Source organism: Silene latifolia, chromosome 3, assembly GCF_048544455.1.
Source record: "Silene latifolia isolate original U9 population chromosome 3, ASM4854445v1, whole genome shotgun sequence".
NCBI classification, from domain to species: Eukaryota; Viridiplantae; Streptophyta; class Magnoliopsida; order Caryophyllales; family Caryophyllaceae; genus Silene; species Silene latifolia.
In genome coordinates, this window is record NC_133528.1 from 132,946,158 (window position 1) to 132,961,096 (window position 14,939).

General features: G+C 41.3%; 1 long non-coding RNA gene and 1 other non-coding gene across 2 annotated transcripts; both read right to left on the minus strand.

The window, feature by feature from the left end:
- Positions 1-1,690: 1,690 nt before the first annotated feature.
- Positions 1,691-2,149, minus strand: LOC141646305 (uncharacterized). Its single transcript, XR_012545491.1, has 3 exons — positions 2,074-2,149; positions 1,836-1,988; positions 1,691-1,749 (listed from the first exon to the last, which is right to left on the minus strand). It is a non-coding gene; the product is annotated as an uncharacterized LOC141646305 (long non-coding RNA).
- A 7,011-nt stretch (positions 2,150-9,160) lies between these two features.
- Positions 9,161-9,259, minus strand: LOC141650465 (small nucleolar RNA R30/Z108). Its single transcript, XR_012546496.1, has one exon. It is a non-coding gene; the product is annotated as a small nucleolar RNA R30/Z108 (small nucleolar RNA).
- Between the last annotated feature and the right edge of the window lie 5,680 nt (positions 9,260-14,939).

Here is a 14,939-nt window from a genome sequence, read left to right on the forward strand (position 1 = left end):
CCCAAAATAATCTCTCCTAAACATAAGCAAGCTGAGCTCCTGCGCAGCTCCATTTGCTCGATAAGGCACAAAAGACGAGGATCACCTCTCAAGTCTTCATCAACATGCCCTTGGAAAACATACACATGCAACAAACAAAAGCCAAATGCTCTCCTCCTAGCAACATGAGAGACAGTAGGGTCAGCCTTGTTGATGAATCGATCGATGAAGTCCAACATTCTCACGCCTTTCGGGGTAACTAGACGATCCACCTCAAGTCTGGTAAGTCCAAGCAAGTCTCTGAATTTGCTATTATACCCTTGTGAAGTAGAAGGAATGGCAGGTAAATGTTCGGGATCCCATCCACCAATAGCAGCTATCTCTTCGGGAAATGGACAAATGTCACCTCCTGGGAACGCGAAAACATGATAATTCGGGTCCCAATAGTCAAGGCAAGCATCCAAGAATGGTTTTACAATTTTAATGAGTTTCAAACTCAACAAAGACCCAAGGTTATAAGCACCCATGTCATGCTTCTCCATATTCGAAAATTCATTAGTCCATTCCTTCAAGCGAATCTCCAAAGTATTCATGATGATAATTTTCTCTTGAAAATTTATTTTGGGAATTTTATGTGAATAGACGAAGAAAAGACGGAAGATTTATGTGAATTAAAACTCCATCGACGCTTCTATTTATACTAATTGCTATTTCCAAAAATCCGCCAGAACTGACCAGCTTGGGAACAGGCGCAGCACCTGCTGCGCCTCTTCAAAGGGACGCAGCTCATGCTGCGCCTCTTCCCCAGTCTCACTTCTGTGATTTCCGCGTTGGATCTTTCCTAATTCTATAACGCATGATTTCCTATTCTTGCGGAGTTGTATTTTGGTAAATACGGGGAGATTACCATGTTCGAGTTTCCTAATCCGCGGGCACGCATTTCGAGGCGACGTCGACACCTTCGCCATTTCGTCACACTTAATCCCTTTTCTTTTTTTAGGAAATAAATTTCATTTTCTTTTTGGGAAACAATTTCCTTTTGTTTTCATTTCAACACTTCATTTCTACACTTACAGATTTCTCTTTTTTCTTTTTTTTTAGGGGGTAACCCTCCCTACCGTCCGGTCATTTCCGACAAAATTTTTGCATTTTTCGTGCTCTTTCGAGTCTCATTTTGCGCTGGTCAAAGGCCATTTGTATAAAATGTATGTTTTGCGTGATTTCTATGTAAATTTCGGCAGCATGACGGCGTAAACCGTTATCTACCAAACTTGTTCAAGAACTAACCTGCAGATACAAGCAACACAACCCAGCAGCAAAGGCACTCAGGCCGTCGTATATGCACCAAACGAAGCAAATGTACAAGCAAACTGGGGGCTTGCGCCCCAAACAAAGTCCAAAAATGTTCAAAATCAGATGTCCAAATGTCCAAATGTACAAATCTACACAAAACTACTGCTGGGCACCCTCCAACTCAGCAACCCTCGCCGTAAGAGCGGCAATCTCGGCATCCCGAAACTCGAGCTCCCTCAACAAGCGAGCTGTCTCCCCCCGAGACTGGGTCAACTCTCGCTCCGACTCACGGCCAGCCTGTAAACAGAAGTAAATTGGCTCATGACAATCAATTCAAGCAAAATTGGAAATCAAAAATCAAAAGAAATCAAATGAGGTTCATACCTGACGACCTCGACCACCGACGAGTGCCTCGATGGCAGTAGCTCGCAGCCGGTTGGCCACCCTTCATAGTGCCACGAACCGAGATGGCGCGACCTGCATTTCAAAGAAAATTCTCAGCAAATTGAATAAATTCATCCAAATGTGCTCTTACACGAAAGGTATATAAGCTTGAGGCTCACCCTCCGAATCAGATGCTGCCAGTCGTCTAGGCCAGCATCCGTCACAGCTACGTCAAAGTCACGCAACTCGGAGATCGTCGTCCTCCCGGTCGCGTCAGTGTACTCAAGAGTCTCGGGGTACACTGGGGGCTCGATGCCCGCCGCCTCGACCTCCTGCAAAGACAAATAGCTCTCATTAATCGATGATCTTTCGTCATAATTCTCAAAATCAAATCAAGGAAAAGTAGAAAATACTCACCACTACTGGCCAGTACGCCAACCTCCCGTAAAGGAACGCCGAGTAGTCCTCGCCAGGGAGAAGAAGGTCGTCGCCACTAGCACCAGCTAGGTCCGCCTCCCTCTCAGCCTCAGTAGGCTCCCTGAACATCGTCCTCGGAGGATCAACGGGAACCGTCAACGCGTCCCGAGAGCACTGACGAGCCAAACGCTCGCCCAGATACCACACATGACCCATCGACGTCCACAACCGCAGCCGACTCGAGCTCCTAGGTCGAAGGACCTCAGCGACAAAAGGAGGCGCTCCAGCGTACTCCGCCCAAGGTCGGGGCACCCACTGCAACAAGATAAAGGCAAACAAATCGTTCCTATGATCAATTAAAAGCAAAGTATAAGAAGAGTAAATGGGATACTCACGCTGCTCAGCTGAAGGGCGTTCACGTCCCGCCGGTAGACATTGTGAGAAGAACGCTTGCTCTTCGTCCGGCACATGACCCAATCCCTCACCACGGGATAGGCCCTCTCCAACGGCTCCGTCCTCTTCGGTGCGAGACTCGGGAAGTAGGAGTACACCCACGCCTGTAAAGCAGAATAATTAAGAACGATCCTTCGTAACTCGATAAAGAAAGGAATTTGCTATTAAAAGGAAGGTTCATACCTCCAACAGTAGTCCAGGTCTGACAGCACCTGGAGAAGTCCCCTTCTCCATCAGCTCTGGACGAACCATGGCCCTCATGAAGCGGATGAGGACCGCAAAACCAGAAGATGACCCGGTCCCCGGCGTCCTAGGGAACTCGGTCGAAAGAAAGGGAAGAAGCTTCGTCGACGACCTCTCGCCCTTGTCTCCGAGATAAATCGAAGACGGGAACCACCAAAGCCACGAGGACGAGCCCTCGCTCACCGTACAAGGAGGAGGAGCGAGTCTCCCTCCCATCGATCGTCACCGGCGCCGGGGTCTTCCCCGCAAAGTAGTCTCGACGTAGGTACGGGTACCAAACCCGCAAGATCGCAATGACCTTCGGCGATAAGTTCCACCCGATCAATCTCCTCGCCTCGGCCGAATCCGCCCTCATAGCAGTCTCCGGCCACACCATCTCCTCGGTCCCACGCGGCAGACCAGAAATCATGCCGTAATCCTCCAGAGTGACTCCCACCTCACCGAAAGGCAGGTGAAACGTGGAAGTCGTATCCCAGAATTGGTCCAAGAAAGCGCGGACCAGGCTAAGGTTAGCCCGCAACTTCCTCTTCACGATATCCCTCCAGACCTGAACCAGAGGACCAAACGCTCCACGCTAGATCATGGCCCTCTCCTCCGCCTCGACGACCGCTCGTAGTGCTCCATCGCGTCGTGTAACCCGAGAACGACCTGATGTTCCCGGCCTCCTATTATGATTTGAAACAAAGCTATCTTTAGTTTTGAATGAAATTTGCAAGGAGTTTGGACAAAAAGAATGAAAGAGGACAGGAAGTGAGTAGTGAATTCCTATTCACCAGGCTCTTCACCGTCCTGTAGGACAGGTGACCCTCTGCAGCCCACACGAGGTGCCTACTCTCCCAGGTCTCGGCCCACGCAGAGCTCCCCTCGGTGACGACCTCCTCGCCTGACGTTGGCCCGTCTCGGGATCTCCTCCTCCTCGACAGCCTCCCCCTCGTGAAACTCAGCAGCCATCACCGCAGCGGTGAAGGCCTGCTCTAAAGCCTCCTCAACAGTAGTGGCGTCTATCTCCATGGGAGTCCTCCCAGAAGTAGAAGCCTCATCACCTGCAACGTTAAAGTAAATTCAGGCCGCGTCACATGACGACAAGCCTTTGTTAAGGAGTTTTCGAGCCTTCAAAGCCCAGAAAACGCCCCTTTCCATGCCATCTTTGGCCATATTCCCGCCAACCCAATCACTCGTGTGATAAATTGGGTCAAGTCAAGTCCAAGTCAAAGCCTAGTTCCAGGTTCGAGTCGAAAATTCGGCAGCATTCCGCTATAACGGCGATTATGCCCTAGAAAGGTGTCCCGAAAAAGTTGTTACAAACCAAAATTCCGAGATGGTAGGAAGTTTACCCATTATTCAAGGATCTCAAATATCAAATTTCATCACAAATGGGCATTCCTAAGGCTATTTTCGAAGCAATTTACGGTTCAACTGTAAAACCGTCTCAAATTTCACTCAAGAGCCCAAAACTCGACAAAAATTCGAAGCAAACACATGGTTATGTTTCTAACATTGCCTACTATCCGTTTCTAGTGTCAATTTGGCATGACAAATCCATTTGGGGGAAAAGCCCCAAATTTTCAATCAAAAGGGTCGAAAACCCTAAATCTCGCGGCTCAAAATTCAACAAATGTAGATGATTAATGCAAGATTGGAACACATACCTCGATTAGTCATGTTTAATGCAAGCTTTTGGATCAAACCTCGACGGAAATGGTGAAGATTTGAGAGAGAAATTGCAAGAAGTGTGTTTCGAAATAATGAACACAATCCTTCTGAGTTCGCGTTTTTACGCAGAAATAGCCAATTTGGGGAAAAGACGCAGCAGGTGCTGCGCCTCTTCCAAGAGACGCAGCTCTTGCTGCGCCTCTTCCAAGAGACGCAGCTCTTGCTGCGCCTCTTCCTTGTGTTCCCTCCATACGGATTTTCAAAAATTCGTTATGAGTTCGTTATTTGTGGGCCCATCTTTGGTGTGCCTCTTCCTTGATTTGTTATATTCTTTTGGTCCGTTTCGATGATTTTCTTTCGTTCCGCCCGCATTTTATCCAGTAGCAGAGTATTTTGCAAGTATTGCTCAATTCCTTTTATCCGTAGTAGTAGTATTTTGCGGTATTGCTCAATTCATTTTATCCAGTAGCAAAGAAAGATTTTGCTTGAGATTGCTCAAGATCATTATATCCAATAGCAGTAGTATTTTGCAAGATCTTTGCTCACTCAAGATTTCTCCCATGACGATCTAGATGTTCCTAGTCGTCAAGTATATTCCCAAAGCATGAGTTTGCTTGAGACCGACGCAAGCGATTCAACCTCAAGTTTCGCCGAGTTCGCTTGAGACTAACGCAGCGGATTCCCCAGCAGTTTCTACCGACGTCCTGCCGCTTTCAATATTTCTTGTTTCCCCGCGAAGTTCGATTAAGTCTCGTTATGGTCTCTTCTTATGGTGGCGAGCTTCCTTACGTAGTCTAATGGACTTTAAACGACCCTCCCGATAGTCGACAGACTCTAAAATGTTCCCGACGACAGGTCCTTGGCTCGGACCCCTTGAGCCGCCTCGCGTCGCCATAGTCGTCAAGTTGTAATCTTCGATTGACCTGATGGCTATACTTTGACTTTCGCCTTGTCCAAGCCTCGGTCAAAGTGGGGGCTCAGAGATACCTCATTTCGCACCTCCCGCAAACCACCCGGTGATGATTGGGCCGCATGTTTGATTCGCGGAACGATTTGTGACAGTTCGTAAGATTATCGTCAAGTGATTGCTCAAATATTAATGTCGACCTCTTAGTTGTCATCTACGTCCTGATACGGTCGTTTTGGCAGTAATTAGAGTACATTCGGAGTCCGGGTCAAAAACCGTCTCCATTTTTCGATAATGTTAAATCCCGAGTCGAATGTTCGGAATGTTAGGATATTTCTATTCCATATTTTACAAGTTTTATCTTTTGGCAAATAATATCCCGTAATATTCATATAAGATATTAAGGAAAATCGGATTATTTCCGTCCTACCATAACTCAAACGCGGAAATCTTTCTTCAAACGAGGAGGAAACCTCCACGGGAATAGACGCATGCCAGTCTTTGCGCCTCTTCCAAGAGACGCAGTGGCTGCTGCGCCTCTTCCCAGGCCCTTCTCTGCATGTTCCACATATCTTTTTCATATCTTTCCGAGATTCACTTCCAAAGAGTCTCCGAAACCCTATTCCTTCACGTGATTAGTATAAATAGGAGCCTTTGTTCCTCATATTTCTCACGCGAGTGTCCGCCCTTCTCTTCTCCCTTTGCATTCTAGACTTTGTTCTTACTTATTGGCGCCTACGTGCTTGGACTTCCGACCACGTAAGCTCGGATCCTTCCGGGTACCAGCCTCTCCGTTGCATGACCGACCAATTTGACCAACTACACCAATAATCAACTTAAATTAATCAATCGTTTTCCTCTTACGAGGGCACTCTCTTTGCATTCGCGTCGAGCATTCACTAATCGATATCTTAGTTCATCTCGTTTCATCAACATGTAAGTCTGAGGGTGTATAATCTCTCTTCTATTTATTGTATTTTAATTATTGTAATCATTATTGTAAGATTTATGTCGAATACACCATTAAAACCGATTTCTAAAACCGTGCTTTAAAACTCTGTTTTTGCGAATTTCCAGTAGACAGACGTCGAGAAAAGACGCAGCAACTGCTGCGCCTCTTCGAAGGAGCGCAGTTCCTGCTGCGCCTCTTCGTGAGGCCGCCGCAGATTCTCGCTTCTTTTCTTCTTCCTAAATCCTCGTAATTCGTGTGTTTGTTATTTTGTTTCGTTTATTTTCTTTAATTCTTCATCACAATAGTTTAATAATCACATGTATATTGTATCACATAATTCATCATTCATTAATATGTTTTAATTATCACAAATCCGACTTAAATCCCAAATAATCAATATTTGCGGGTTTTCGTCATTAAATTCAAACCCGGGTTTTAGAGATTCAATTCGTTCATATTGAGTTTCTGGAATTCGTCACTGATATAATTTTCATCTGTTTATTCGCATGTTCGTCACATATTCGTTGTATATCCGTCATATTTAGCCTAATTGACTTATTTCAATAGAGGACTCATTAATGTTTCCATCATAATTTCATGTAAATAATCCGTTTGCATCCGTCTCATCCATGTTTATCGCTTTCATGACCACCATTGACATGTAATAAAAGTATTAATCACTTTCATCCGAGTAAAAAATTTTTCCTTAAAATTAACAATTAACATTAACGATTTGCAGTTCCGGCTTCACAGCCAGAACTCACCCTTGGAACAGACGCAGCAACTGCTGCGCCTCTTCCAGAGGGCGCAGCTCTGCTGCGCCTGTTCCAGGATGATTTATGTCTCTGAACTCCGTTGTTGCCTTGACCTAGTTTAATTAGCTTACGTAATTAATTAACTATTATCCGTAATATCGCTAATTCCTGTTCGTTAATTTATTCTTTTACTTCTTTTTCTCAAATTATCCGTTTTAAAGGTATTTTCGACATAAATCGCCTAATTCATTGTAATTTTCATTATTGTAATTTGTATTTGTCATATTTCTCGTATCATTTGTATGTTTTCACATGTAATTGAACCTAAATTCCTACTTCGACATTAATTGCATGGTAAATTACATGTCTCACCGACTTAGTCTAATTTTCACATGTTATGATCAAAACTTGGATGTTGCATTGCATGCATATAACCGACGATATATCAAGTACGAATAAACTCCCTAATCATTAGTAGAGGCCGCTATCGAGGCGGGCGGGATTAGGTGTTCGATCAAAAGAGCTTCCTAATACGTACCCTCACCCCTTACTCCAGATCTCCGTGAGCACCCGTGTTCATTGGCATCCACGAGAGTCATTCTAGACATAGAATGCTAAGGGTAACGATTGCTTAGTGTTCATGTCTCTACTTTGTGTCTTGACATGACATGAGGTATTCGAACGGTTCCAATTTCCCATAAAAATTGGTGGCGACTCCATACAAAATGCAAACGCTTGTTTTTCGACCTTCACCAAGCGCCCCCGTGGGCGGCCCGCTGTCCACAGGTCCTTAAACCTACGATTATACCCTTTCGGTCTCTATTCGCCCTAGGGTCTCCCTAACTTAGCTTTCACCCTAATTAGGTATCACCTATTGTAATTAAGCAAGCCTTCCCTTCCAATCTTTCGATCCAGGTCGGGGGTAACTAAATAAATCGGTCTCCTGCATGCATTCATTCAACCTAATCACAATTATATTGCCTAATACAATTCTTGTCGCAAAACTAATCTAATCAAGTCGATCCTAACATATTGCTACCACGGCTTCCCTAGTCCTAACATATTAAAGAAATTAGCTAAACATAATTAAATGAAGAACATAAATAATAAAGAGAGGAAGAGAAATAAACATTAAATTAAAGAGGAAAAGGGAGAGAAATGTTACTGAAATAAATCCGGAATTAAGGAAGAACAAAGTAAAAGGGAAAACAGCGTCTGAACCCGAGTTAGAGGAAAGAAGGAGAGATTACAACTGACGTCCTAGCTTCCTATTTATAAGAAAATAGGAATTATTTAACCTAATGACGAAAATAAACTAAAAAGCCTAAGCCCGTAGGAGAAACCACTCGATCGAGCAAACTAAGGCTCAGACCGTTCGATCGACCAAATAAAGCACTCGATCGACTAAACACAATTAAGCAACTGGTCGATCGATCATATAAAGTGCTCGATCGACTGATTATTGAATTTAAAACCACTCGATCGACTAGTAAAGTGCTCGATCGAGTGAATACTAACTTCAGCAGCTCATAATTCTCGTTAGTTTGACTTTGACTTGTCTTTTTAGCTCCCGAAACATCTTCACGCATCCCAAGACAGCAACAATTCCGCTCCAAATTTACTCTTCCTCCAAATGCATGCAAAACGGACGGTCAAAGGCTTGATTTCACTACTTTCTGGTTTATTCCTGCAAATAAGACAAAATAACCAAAAGTAGCATATTCGGGGCATTTCGTAGCATAAACTACGATAAAAGCATAGAAATACGTGCATAAAATAGGCTAAAAAGACTATATAAAATGCACGTATCAACGGCTTATAGCGAAAGCTTAATATTAGAAATAAACAATTTCACTTAATATTAAGTAGATTTTATTTTCTATTCGTAATATGTTACCTTATATCTTATCCATTAAATATTATCTATATATAACAAAAATTTTTTTTTATTAAAAACGAATACAACCCGTCTCAATCTAAAAGCGTATAGTTTCCCTCTCACAATATGTAATTGCCCTCTAACTTGTGACACGTTCGGCTAAGATAAACAGTTTAGTGAATTTTGTTTATAGTTTTATATAAAACCGTCTTATACAGGAATTTTTAATGATACATAATAAGGGATAGTTCAGTAGCGGCAATAATTATATTGGTTACATTCAGCCAGCGATTGTCCTCAACTTTACTCAGAAGAGGAAGCATGTTATCCTCATTACAATCCCTTTATTATAATGTATGAAACCGTTTGACGATAAATTAATGTGAGACCGTCTCATATGAGAATTAGTATCGAGAAAATATGAAAAGGGCTCGGGTGTCAACCTAATTTGATTTTTTTTTTCAATTTCTGGAAATTAATTTGGGAAAAATTATTTGATTGATCTAAGAAATCAAAGGTGAGATTTGTGAGAGTGATTATAGCAGCGATAAAATCAAGAACAAAAAAACAAAACTTAAGAATTCAAAATACTGTAATAAACAACCTAAATAATTTTGGATGAGCAAAATCAAAATTGAATCAAAAGAAAAATACTAATATAGACTACAAACTACAACAATAAAACAACTAACCATAAAATCATATTCTTCATTATCCAAATCCGAGTAGCCGTCTCTGTCTCGAAAAGTTTATTGTATATCGTCATCGATGTCCTCCATATCATATTCGTCGGTCATATATACTTAGCTTCATCCATTCGAAGAGATGCAACATTAGGCAACGACGACGGCGATTAAGACGGTGTAGATGGGGATTGCCGTCTGACATAAGATAAGATTATAAGACCTCAGGATGAATCGGATTATCTCTCTTTGGATTCATCGTACATATTCAAACCTAAGAAAGCAGGAGGAGGAGGATAATCTGATTTCAAACAACCCTCTCTTGAATTCATAACTACAATTACAAACCCAGATCAAATTATTTGATTGATCTAAGAAATCGAAGGTGAAATATGTGACGGTGATTATCTTTAGCATCGATAAAATCGAGAACAAAGAAACAAAAATTAAAAAATGAGAAATATCAGTAGGTGATAAAAGACAAAGGATAAGAACGACAGAAGAAGAAGTTGTATTGGATGGCATTTTTGTAAAATATGACGTCAATAAGGGATAGAAGCATGTCAAAAGTAATGTCATTATCATTATTTACAAAAATGCCACAAATTTGATTTTTTTTCTTTAGCACCGACTAATGTTTTTCCTGATTTTACTTGCCTTTCTCTGTCATTCTCCATTACTCATCATCGTTATTGCAGAAATTTACGTTGTGGTTGCCATGGTCGAACCCGCTGTCATCCATTACGTCTGTTATTCGTCTCTGTTAATCATCAATGGCTTCCTTTTGACAATTCCGCAGTGATTTCCGACGGTATTTTCTCATTACTACTCTATTTCATCTTCCATAAAACCCGAATTAAGCTTCTTTGGATTATCTCTCTTTGAATTCATCGTACATATCCAAACCTAAGAAAGCAGGAGGAGGAGGATAATCTGATTTCAAACAACCCTCTCTTGAATTCATAGCTACAATTACAAACTCAGATCAAGTTATTTGATTGATCTAAGAAATCGAAGGTGAAATATGTGACGGTGATTATCTTTAGCATCGATAAAATCGAGAACAAAGAAACAAAAATTAAAAAATGAGAAATATTAGTAGGTGATAAAAGACAAAGGATAAGAACGACAGAAGAAGAAGTTGTATTGGATGGCATTTTTGTAAAATATGACGTCAATGAGGGATAGAAGCATGTCAAAAGTAATGTCATTATCATTATTTACAAAAATGCCACAAATTTGATTTTTTTTCTTAAGCACCGACTAATGTTGTAACACCCCGGGTTATAAAAGAAGCCTTCGTCAAGACATTCCCTAATAAACCGGACTGTTACCATCTCGGTTTCCCGAGGTAGTGAATAACAAATTAAACTCCAAGGCAATTTATATAATTATTTTTAACTGAATCATTACAAAACCTCTTTACGTCAAATTACAAGAACTAACAAAACTAAAAGTGAAAGTCTTCTAGATGATGATCTAGCTACTAAGTCGTCTGATCCAGTGTCTCACGCCCATCCAGCTCCCGTTCTATCTCTTAACCTGTCAAGTCTGCTCGCCAATATTTGGGTCATCACGGTGTTCACGAATACACACGGTGGTCAACCACGAGGTTGAGTAGGGAAAACAATAAAACAACAAAATATGATATGCATGCTCCTCCGTCACCTCCATCTCCATCTCAACTCATATCTCATATCTCATACCCCGGACAACCCAGCCATACCGATCCCCGGTAGACTATATATATCGACCGTAGCCGATCGCCACTCCTTGTTGAGGACACCAGGGCAAGTCCTGCTGAACCCGCCTGGGCCTTATCACAACTCACATCGTATCTCAACATCGTCACTCCTACACCATCCTCCAACTCCAATGCATATGAAATGCTCAACAGAAATTAATGCAACACAATATATATATTAATGAATGAAATCATCATGCCTCTTTTGAATGTTGTGATTACAAACTCAACACGATCAATTCGATCAATCACCTTCCGTATATGAATCATAACGTAAATCAACAACCACGAATCAAGTCAACACAATTCAACAACAACGATAATAGGTCAAGTGTATTTCCCTACCTCAAAGTGCCAGCAAATCCAATTAAGCAGTTCAAGCAGTCCAGAACATAAAGCAACGAATTTGATTATCGATCCTTCACGAATCCGTCACCTAAAACAATTATAATATTTATAATTACTAAGTACTAAACATAGAAATCTCCCAAAGTAGAAGCTACTAAAAATAGATAGGTTACCCAATATAGAGAGTTCCTAAAATAGAAGTTTTCCCGAAATACAATCCCGACACCAAACTTGTGCCCAACTGATAACTAAAATAACCCGGTTAGTATTTGACCCAACTTCCCAAAATAGAAAGTTATTAAAGTAGAACTTCTTAAAATGGAAACTTTCCCGATATAGTAACTTTTCCCTTTTAACTAACCCGACTCAAAATCCGTCTCTAATTATTTTAAAAGACTCGGGAATTTAAATTAAATAAATTATTTAAATGACGGGAACCGCATTTAGTAACTAATATGATAAATAAAATATTAAACGAATTAAACGATTTAAGAAAACCCGAATCAAACATAAAACAACTGGAAAAACCCGAATCCACCACCCGTGACATCTCACTCGCCCAAACCCTCACGCGCCGCCTGAACCACCGTGACAACCACCAGCCGTGTTCCCCACTTCGACCCCACCACCAACAACCACCACCAGCCTGGTCGACTGCCGCCGGCGAGTCGAACCAGTGCTGCCCTTTGGCCTGGTTCACCGCCAAGCCCCACCAAACGCCCTCTGTTCTCTCCTTACTACCACAAAGAAGCCCAACACCTATAACCCGCCACACCACCAGTCCCGCTCGCCGTCGCCCCACGAACCAGGACACCGTGGCACCACCATTTCGACCTCCCCCGAGTCCACGGTGGTGCCACCCCAACCTTACCATCTAAACCGCCTGAAAACCCCTGCTTAAACACGTTTACTACCCCTCTGTCAATGCCGCCTTGCACAGCCACTAACACCACCTATAACCACCCTAACCACCACCACTACCCTCGTCACTAACCACCCTACCCATATACCCCGTCAACAACCACCAGAAATGCCCCTATCAGACACGCAACCACCCACAAAACCCGACATAAATGCGAAAACAGAGGAGATGGGTTGCTCTTACCTTTTCCTGCCGCCACTACCGCCACCAGGGCCACCCACGGTTGTCGAAAAAAGCCTCTAGCTCTTCCCTGCTGTGCCGTCAACACCCACGGCCACTCTCTCTCTCTCTCTATGCGTGAAAGGCTGAGATTGGTGTTGATGAAGAAGGGAGGCGTGTGAGAGGAGGGGCGTGTATGGTTAGGGTAAAACTAGGTTAAAATTTAGGTTAAAGATCAAGTTAGATGGTAATTGGGTCATGGGTAACGTGATTGGTAAATGGGTAAGCTATCGTTCAATTAAACCCGTCTCAACAAGTTTACGAGTAACTCGGTCTTACGATATCAACACGACTAAACAATTAACTCGATATAATTAGTAATATAAAATGTATAATAATTAATATATAATAATATCCGTTTAATTGATTATAGAAAATACGGGGTATTACAGTCTTCCCCCCTTAAACTGAACTTCGTCCCGAAGTTCGCTCCCGTACTCAAATATCAAAAGGGGTATTGTATATCGTACATACGGACGTCACGCATTTCTAACACAGTTAACACACACTTTTGACACATCAATTAAACATAACAGACACGAAATGTTACATTCTGCCCTCCTAAAAATAAACTTCGTCCCGAAGTTTAACTCATCTTCACTTAACCCAACTAACTACAACTAATAACTACCTGAGAACACAAATGTATAGCAACTAAATAATCACCTGAGAACACCGTCATCTTCCATTTAAATTCCGATCTAAAACTCAAATAACTCAATAACCATGGTCACACTGGACCGTAAACGTAACTCGGCACAAAGGCCCCACAACTCATAACTCAATACCAGTAGTTTAACTACACCAACTAACAGAAGTAGGAATAAAGCATATAGAACTCATTTGCATAGGTACCCCACAACGAAACATCTACTTGATCAAAACTACTATCTACAAACAAGTGCAATTTAAGCATTAAGATTTTACAATCCTACCCGACTAGAAACATGGTTACGTCCTCGTAACCTCTTTTCAATTTTCATATACATATGCAACAAAGTCATTATCAACCACATGTGACAGGAAAGAACATATGATAAAAGATTGCGCATTAACATTAAGGTCGAAACAAGGTTTTATTATGGAATTAACTGATTGTCAACAAGTAACATTTATTACTAGCTCATGCTTAACTTAAAAACACAACATCAAACTAAAGAATCAACAAGAAAGGAACCAAGGTTTACACGGTTTCACCACTAAACAATTTGATGATCAATTATAGACTATGAACGAGCGAGAGCAAAATCAACAAAACAATTTAAGAACTTCTCACATTGCAAACATATCACAGAAAAGAGATCTACCACAACCATCCATCACACTCACGGGATATTATTGACATGTCCGTACAATCATTTACTCACTCACTGGTTTAGGTCACGAATTGGGTCGATGAATTTAAGCAATCAACAACATACTCATAATTCATATTTTAAATTATAAAAATTGTTTGCACGATATCAATTCTGAAAACATATTTCCCAATAAAAGTAACTACATATGATCTATGACAACAACAACATCACTTTCATATCCCACATATGTTTCAGATTTTAGCAATCATATCTTTCAATTGTGTCTAGCAACTTAGTATACTCATTTTCAGCAAAACAAAAGATATCGTATAAATAACTTAGACATATACATTTGCCATCATATACTTTGTAGAACACTAGCTATGATAAAAGATTAACAACTTGAACAAACTTTCTCCGACTTGTACGGTTTGAATAATTAGGCAACTCGTAGGCTTAATTAAACGTAACTATAACGACTATCATTTAAACCAATGCATATCATGTGAATCATCAAAGGGTTATCCTATTATAATTGTCAACATAGTTATCATAACAATCTTTATTATAATCTAATTGATAGTAACGACTCGAGAATATAGATATGCCAATTGTCGTGTTATATCCAACAGTTTCCTTTATATCACACCCCTACAATTGCAAGAATCACTTTAGCATTTTATGACATTGTAATAACGAACATATTCAATAAGGAATAACAACACTGTTTATTATCATGTTATAGGTGTAGGTCCAACTGAAATAATTTAATGCGATGAAGGTAATAAATATAACTATGGGCACACAACT